Genomic DNA, 9,272 nt, shown 5'->3' with positions numbered 1-9,272 from the left:
TAATGAACCGTACTGAATGAACGGTTTATTGTAATTTCTTCATTGCCACTGTAAGAAAGCCTCTAATAATACTTACACGTTCTAAAAGTGTTTCAAATAATGTAAGAGCACATATTTGTAAAAGGATATTTATGAACACTACAACATGTGAAGTATTGCTACACCTATCATTTAACAATATGTATTATCCGTCGTGTATAATAAATTTTGATTACTTTGTATTTAAAGACGGATTCGCTAGTATCTTGAAAACTCGGCTATTAAACTATTAAAACATTTAAGTACCACTCAAACCTGTACGGTAGGAAGATTACACATTGCATTCAAACTCATTACACAATTATTGTTTCTATCGCTTGCCATAAGCTTCTTAGAGAGAATATATACATTTAGTATAAACATTAGGAAAACAACAACAACAGGCGTTGATAAGCTGGGTTCCACGCGAGGAGAACACGAAAGTCCTTAAGCCACTTATTGAATACTGATTTGACCCACAAAATGTTTGACAACGTTTTAAAGAGATTTTTATATTTTAGTAGAAATAACGTTTTAGATGGACTTCTAATTTAAACAAAAGTCATTATAATGATTTTAAAGTAAGCATGATGTTTTAAAAACTCCTTAATATAATAATTATAATGTGGTATCCAAACCACGAACGAGTAAAGCAGTTTTAGGTTTTGGGACTAATGCATGGAACTGAACTAGGTATAAACCAATGAACAGTTCTTAAGGTGTGGTTACTACATTAAAATATTTTTTCTTTACATGTTTAAGTTGCTCTTAACACACACACACACACATAAACATTAAAATATTAGTTTCATAAATTTCCATCCTGATCAGATATATCCAGGGCAAGCCTTCAAGCCTTCAGTATCAGTGGCAGTTGAATCAAAGCTAAGAACTATGCTGATATATTTATCCAATATTTGAAAGTAATTTTACTGTATCTGTTACCGAATTTTGTAGTGAAGAGGATTTTTAAATAAAATGAAAACATGCTGTAGTGTGTTTTGTTAACCACCACTCTTCAATTTCTTGTAACTGGAGACAATACTGTGGATTGATTATTCTGTATCTAATAATAGATATGGAGCAAAAGTGTTATCATACAGATATGACAGTTTAACAACATTACAAAAGTTTCGAAACATTATTTTCTTCTTATCTATAATGGCGCCTTTGTACTTATCATTACACGCCATGTTGTACATCACTACAGCTGCCAACACCTGAGTGTAATGATGTGGGCGCGGACGCGGGACGGCGCGGTAGGAAGCCAAGGCTAATGGCCTCTGTATTATTGATGATTGCCGTCCAGAGTGGCTTCTCGCAGATTACAAATACTTCTCTGATAGTTATTTCTTATTTAACCATCAAACATTATTTAAATATTAAAAAAGATTTAACTTTACATGTATCTCACTATTTATGTACAACATCATACAGATATCTTGTTATAAAACTTTTCATTTAACTTCTTTGAAAACCTTAAATCAAAAGAAGATTTTGAGCGATTATATTTGATCCCAAAAATTTTATTTCTTAAATCATAGGCAGTATTTGTGGATAGACTTACTACACATACAGTTTCCATAATTTAAATATACAATCCTGCGTTGTGTGCATTTTTATTATATATTAGACGGGTTTATTCATAACAGAATAGGCTTAATAAGAATTCCTGTATGGTTGATCTCAATTAACTTAACCAAAAATAAGTTTTGGCCAAAAGTTTTGTTTCATAAATATAACGAAATTTTATTACATATGGTAAGGTTACTTTAAAATGGATGTTTTAAATATATAATTAATTGAAGTAAATGAAAAAGAACCGGATAGTAGTAGTAGGTCAAATTTAATTCATCTGCGGTGAATTTACACGGATGAAACATACTTTTCTGAAAAAAAAAAATAGCATGAAGAAAAACTAGAATAAGCCTTATTTATGTATATTACTTTAAGCTGAAAGTTCGAATCGTTTTCCGATCATAGTTCTGGAAATATAAGAATAATTTAGACTGCACTATGTTATTATATCAAATAGAAAAATATAATTTTCAAACATGATTTTCCTATTAAATATCAATATGAACATTTAATGAAAGCGTAAATTATGTAGAGTGCGCATGCATAATTAAAGAACCTGAGTCACAACGCAACAGAATTATACAAGAGGAGTGTTGCGTTGTAACGACCATCACTAGTTTGTACTACATAATGGAGAATTATATATAAGTGAAAGAATATCATTGTTCACTTAAACACAAAGAGTTATTTCATAAAGTTTCTCTTTAGACATTCATACATTATGAACACCTAAATGCCGATCTTTTTAAAATTCATGTAGTTTTAAAATTTGTAGTTTCTATTTGACTTAACTTCAACTTCAATACCACAAGATATATACTAGACAGTTCAAATAAAGATTAAATATCACGTTGTGACGTGTCTTTTCTCAACACAACCATTTACTGTTAAGAATGACACGTATCGCATACCCTAGATGAGCCCAATCAAGCGGGGATTCGATCCAGGGGTCTAAATTTTATTCTTATGGATTATGTATGTCAGTTGGGTTCAGATATATTGCTATCACCTAAGGTGGTGGTAACGTTCGAGCATTTAGTAAATCATCATTACCCAACTGGCCTTGAAAAAATTAAGAATTTGAAATAAAATGACGTCGTTAAATAAGATATTTACTATCATCAATTAAAGAAAAGACAAAAGTGTAACTTCCTAGATCTCTATCTAAATCAAAGCTACCTCAAATCGCAACACACTGTATGCTATGTAAAATAGTATGAGCAAAAGTAATATCAACAGTAAGAACAATATATAATGTTTGGTCAGTATCGTATTTACAAATATTAAGTAAGAAAAGTGTAAGAGAAATAATAATAGACCCAGAGCAATAATCTATTTGTTAGGTCCGTATTGCACGAACATAGGTTAAGTAAGATAGTAAGTAAAGTAAAGAACCAATAACCAATTTAAAGGTTAGGTCCGTATCGCACGAACATAGATTAAGTAAGATAGCAAGTAAAGTAAAGAACCACTAATCCTAAATTTAAGGGTTAGGTCCGTATTACACGAACATAGATTAAGTAAGATAGTAAGTAAAGTAAAGAACCACTAATCCTAAATTTAAAGGTTAGGTCCGTATTGCACGAACATAGATTAAGTAAGATAGTAAGTAAAGTAAAGAACCAATAATACCAATAAACAATTTAAAGGTTAGGTCCGTATCGCACGAACATAGATTAAGTAAGATAGTAAGTAAAATAAAGAACCACTAATACCAAATGTAAAGGTTAGGTCCGTATTACACGAACATAGGTTAATTAAGATAGCAAGTAAAGTAAAGAACCAATAATACCAATAAACAATTTAAAGGTTAGGTCCGTATCGCACGAACATAGATTAAGTAAGATAGTAAGTAAAATAAAGAACCACTAATACCAAATGTAAAGGTTAGGTCCGTATTACACGAACATAGGTTAATTAAGATAGCAAGTAAAGTAAAGAACCACTAATCCTAAATTTAAGGGTTAGGTCCGTGTTACACGAACATAGATTAAATAAGATAGTAAGTAAAGTAAAGAGCCAATAATACCAATAACCAATTTAAAGGTTAGGTCCGTATTGCACGAACATAGATTAAGTAAGATAGTAAGTAAAGTAAAGAGCCAATAATACCAATAACCAATTTAAAGGTTAGGTCCGTATTGCACGAACATAGATTAAGTAAGATAGTAAGTAAAGTAAAGAGCCAATAATACCAATAACCAATTTAAAGGTTAGGTCCGTATTGCACGAACATAGATTAAGTAAGATAGTAAGTAAAGTAAAGAGCCAATAATACCAATAACCAATTTAAAGGTTAGGTCCGTATTGCACGAACATAGATTAAGTAAGATAGTAAGTAAAGTAAAGCGCCAATAATACCAATAACCAATTTAAAGGTTAGGTCCGTATTGCACGAACATAGATTAAGTAAGATAGTAAGTAAAGTAAAGAGCCAATAATACCAATAAACAATTTAAATGTTAGGTCCGTATTGCACGAACATAGATTAAGTAAGATAGTAAGTAAAGTAAAGAACCAATAATACCAATAAACAATTTAAAGGTTAGGTCCGTATTACACGAACATAGATTAAATAAGATAGTAAGTAAAGTAAAGAGCCAATAATACCAATAACCAATAACCAATTTAAAGGTTAGGTCCGTATTGCACGAACATAGATTAAGTAAGATAGTAAGTAAAGTAAAGAGCCAATAATACCAATAACCAATTTAAAGGTTAGGTCCGTATTGCACGAACATAGATTAAGAAAGATAGTAAGTAAAGTAAAGAACCACTAATCTTAAATTTAAAGGTTAGTTCCGTATTTCACGAACATAGATTAAGTAAGAAAGTAAGTAAAGGAAAAGAATACCAAGAATAATACGTTATAAGTAAATTTCGTGTGGCACAACATATAAAAACGATACAGAATATTAATGAAAGGTTAATTATGTATAGTATAGTAATTGAAGTAATATATTACCAATAGCAAGAAGAAATCGATACGTCCGTATCTCACGAACAAGTCGGCAGGAGTGAGGTTAAGATCGCAGCGCAGTGTACGTCTTATCGTCGTGATAGGATGGTGTAGAATGACCTCTCGCTCCTCTGCTGGCCGGTCCGTCTGACGAGTTTGCGTTGTAGCGCATGCGCGACTTATCGTTCATGCCGCAACCCGTCAAGCGGCGAACATGTCGTGGCACGATAGCTGAGGCGAACTTGTTTCATCTCGATCCCGTTAATCTTTGTTGACGGGAAAACTAATCCCACAATAAATCTTGAATGGACGACCCAAGATAATAAAAAAAATGCACTGTACTTTTTAGTACCTCACACCCCCCTCTTTCTTTCGGGAAGAGAACAAAGCGAACAAAATTAAACATCTTAGTTAAATTCTACAAATTTTCTATTTTAAAGTGTAAAACTATAGTAGTAAGATGTAGAAACTAAATTTAACAAAGGAATTATTTACTTAAAAATATAAACAAATTAACATTCTTTTCTTCTGAACACAACAAAATTGTGTACGGTACTAAATTGTAATAAACATGATATAAAACAATAAAAAGAACACTCAAAAGAACACCATATGTTGATAAATGTATATAAATGTAGTAATAAATTTGAAATGAAAACATGAAAACGAAACTTAAAATGGCTAACCTTTTATAATAATCTTGTTAAAACTAAAAAAAAATAAACTGTTTTCAAATTGATAAAGAGACACACTTCACTGCAGAAAGTTTAGTTGCCTTGAACGAAATAAAACAAAATATTAATCTTCGGTTATAAAAAAATAAAAACATTTCCTTCTTGGTGGCTAAATATATGCTAATGGAATAACCAATTCAGCGTAATTCAGGTGGCAACTTTCGCACATCTATTCGGACAAAAGTGCCGTCCGGATTGAATATCCGAATCCTTTTTGGACGATATCTTTTTTGTTTGTTTGAAGCAGCCTGCACGTTTCTGACGTTCAACGAGCAATCCAGGACGTGCTTTATTTCTTCTGGGGCTTCAGTTTTCTCCGGTGGTGGTGGTTGGATTGGTTGTGGAGTGTCTCGTATTGTGGTAATGCAATTGGTGCTGGAATCCATTGCTAGTTCGTTGTCTACCCATTCCGAATCTTCCATGATCGAAAGGCATGGAGAAGATGCTCTCGACAACGTCACATCGCATTCATTAACCATCTCAAAGTCATCCTCGGCGGCGGCTTCTTTTTGAATGTTAACATCTTGATGCGATGTGTCTGGCGTTGGACCACTTTCCTTCCTCAGTTCATCCATTTCATGGCCTGAAAGACACTCGGTTCTATTGCAGGTAGATATTGCGTTTTTAACTTCCCTATCAGGCGGATTTGGAAAGGTAATCGAGGATTCGTTTCCCTCATAATTATTGTCGATGGCTTCCTTGAGGGCTTCCAGCATCGGGTCCCATGCCGTCACTACAGTCTGACGACCTTCGGGGAAACATACTGTGAGTTCTGAAGTTTCAGGCTGAGCAGAGGGAAGTCTACAATCTCTTGGGTTTGTAATTACAGCAGAGAAATCCTTGTCTGATTCCTTACCTGTAAAATCAGTTTTCCCTAATAGGCTAGATTTTCTTAAAGTCGAAGCCACGGATCGACGGTAGAGATAGGGGTCAAAAGGTACCCCTAGCACTGCCTGGTTCTGGGAAATTTGATCTGCAAACATGCAAACATATACACCACAATCTGTGTTATTATTCTGCTGGGCACAAGGGGCATTATTTTGAAACAACCAAATGTCTTCCTCGATGGGAAAATTCATATTTTTAGCAAACTCTTTGATGTAGCTGAAGACAACTTCAACCAATTTTGGTCGGGGTTTATTCAGTGAGTCAAATACTTGAATTACATTAAGTTTTGGTCTGGCCACAACCAAAACCCAATGTTGTTCCTCGGGGATGTGAACTGGAAAGAAAAACAATGTCTCTTTGGAGAATATTAATTCCCTTTGTCCAGCGTTTAACTCGGGGGTATCCACCTTGGATCCATGCTACAAAAAAGAATGTATCGAAAGACCAAACCTTGGGCAGATTTGGTTGTAAGAGGCTTCTCCGCTCTATTAACCTTAAGAATCCCGACACGATCAAATCGTTTACCATAGCACCCTTCCTAAGCAATGAAGCATACGCACTTTCCGGAACATTAAGTGGACCTCTTATTACATCCATGATTCAAGCACAGTTTCATGCACAAGCGCAAAGCAACAATGTCTATCTACAAGTCTAGAAGACCAGCACATGCAACCAAGCAGCAAGCAGAAGACTACTTGAATTTTCACCCTGTAAAACACACACCTTATTAGTATGAAAGAAAACCACAGTAAGCAAATTAATACTATTTTACTACTAAGCATAAAATGATTTTAAATCTTTAGCGTGTACTGTTCCAGATGATTTTCCTCTATCATCCTTTATTTCGTACATGTTAGCACCAATTTTCTTTGAAATTACAAATGGCCCATCAAACTTTGCTGACAACTTGCTGGTTATTGCATTCGCTGCTGAAGATAAAGTGTGTTGCCGTTTCAACACCGCTTGACCTATTTCAAACTTACTCTCCCGCCTGCGAAGGTTGTAATACTTTGCTTGTTGTTTGAATGCTAACGACATATTTCTCTTCACCCTTTCGATTAGATCAGACCTCGTTTGGGTCCGTTGCGAATAAACATCCTCCAGTGGTCTGTCCTGCGGATGATGCTTGGTGGTGATTAAACTTCCATGGATGGCATTTGGCATTTTAATTTCGCGTCCAAGAGTAAGCATTGCTGGTGAGAACTTGGTGGTGTCATGAACCGCTGAATTCATTGCAAAGCGAAATTCAGATAAATGCTCATCCCAAGTTCGATGATCATAATTCGCAAATTGTGCAATCATAGTTTTCAACACACGATTATAACGCTCAGTTGAATTCGATTGAGGACTATACGGAGCAGTGAATTCCTGTTTAATGTTCCACTCAAGAGCCAAATCCCTAAAGAGTTTCGACACGAATTGGGTCCCATTATCACACCTGATAGTTTCCGGAGCACCATATCTCAATAACACCAGGTCCTTGATGTTCTGGGTGACTTGTTTGGCCGTCGCCATTTTCAATGGTGCAATTTCAACCCATTTTGAAAAGTAGTCCTGAATGACTAAGGCAAAACGATTTCCTCTTTTAGAACGAGGAAGTGGTCCTATTATGTCGACTGTGATCATTACCCAAGGACCTTCAGGTTTTTTTAAATACATTTTTCCGTATGGTTTATTCTGTTCGACTTTAAATTTTTGACATACAGGACATTTTCTTACATATTTCTTAACGTAATTTTGCCATCCAGGCCAGTAGTATCTACTAGAGAGCCTGAGCATAGTTTTACGTATTCCAAAGTGGCCCGCTTCTGGTCTATCATGATTTTCTTGTAGGACTTTAAGTCGAAGTTCTGGGGGTACACATAGTTTCCACTCAGTTGTGAAATCTCCTTTTATATTTCCTTTAATATTTATTTTCTTTAAAAGTCTACCGTCTTCTAAAATTGTATAGTTGTTGTATTTATTAGGGTGTTTACTGACTTGGGCTAACATTCTCTGATACCATCTCCGATGCCGATCGTTTCCTTGAAGTACGGGTTCACTCAACTGTTCTTCTATTAACATGTTATCAACGATATTTACAGCTACTTCAGGAAGTTTGTTTTCCTCCAAAGTTGTATTTCTAATTGGAACATTTGGTACTGGGTAACGAGACAGGGCATCGGCTACTTTATTGAAAGCACCCTTTCTATAACGAATCTCAAAATCATGTTGTTGCAGTTCTAATACCCACCGTCCGAGGCGACCAGAAGGTTCCGGGAGTTTCATGAGCCATTTTAATGCTTGATGGTCGGTCACCGCTATGAAGTGATAGCCTTCTAAATACGGTCTGAATTTTTGTACTGCCCATACCAATGCTAAACATTCCTTCTCAGTTGTCGAAAATTTTCTTTCACTATCTGAAAGAAGTCGACTGGCGTAGGCAATGACTACCTCTTTATCGTTCTGAATTTGAATCAACGAAGCACCCAGTCCCTCATTTGATGCATCAACATGTACTTCAAAAGGGATTGAGAAGTCTGGACACACAAGTGTAGGAGGAGAAGTTAATCGCTGTTTAATTAACAAAAAAGCCGTAGTCTGTTTTTCTGTCCAGTCCCATCTAGAGTTTTTCTTTAATAACTTTGTTAGAGGGGCCGATAGTTTGGCAAAATCAGGTACAAATCGCCTATACCACGATGCTAACCCTAGAAAACTTCTAAGGCCTTTCACAGATGTAGGTGTAGGGAATTCAAGAATGGCTCTCAGTTTATCTGGATCAGTATGAATTCCTTGGTTATTAACCACATGGCCTAAGTATTTAAGCTCCGTTTTGCAAATGTGACACTTATCAGGGTTTATTTTTAGACCGGCTGCTCTCAAACGTTTGAATACGGTTTCTAATAGGTTCAAATGGTCGTCAAACGTTTTTGTAACTAAAACAAGATCATCTAGGTAGGCGAAGGCCATTGGTTCTAAGTCGGGTCCAATCACTCGATCTAGTAGTCGCTGAAATGTGGCTGGTGCTGAATGAAGTCCAAACGGCATTACCTTAAATTGGAATAATCCCCTACCTGGAACCGTGAATGCGGTAATAGGACGGCTGTCTGTGGATA

This window comes from Homalodisca vitripennis, chromosome 1, assembly GCF_021130785.1.
Source record: "Homalodisca vitripennis isolate AUS2020 chromosome 1, UT_GWSS_2.1, whole genome shotgun sequence".
In the NCBI taxonomy this organism is placed as follows: Eukaryota; Metazoa; Arthropoda; class Insecta; order Hemiptera; family Cicadellidae; genus Homalodisca; species Homalodisca vitripennis.
The sequence above is the reverse complement of the archived record's forward strand: the minus strand, read 5'-3'. Positions refer to the sequence as shown.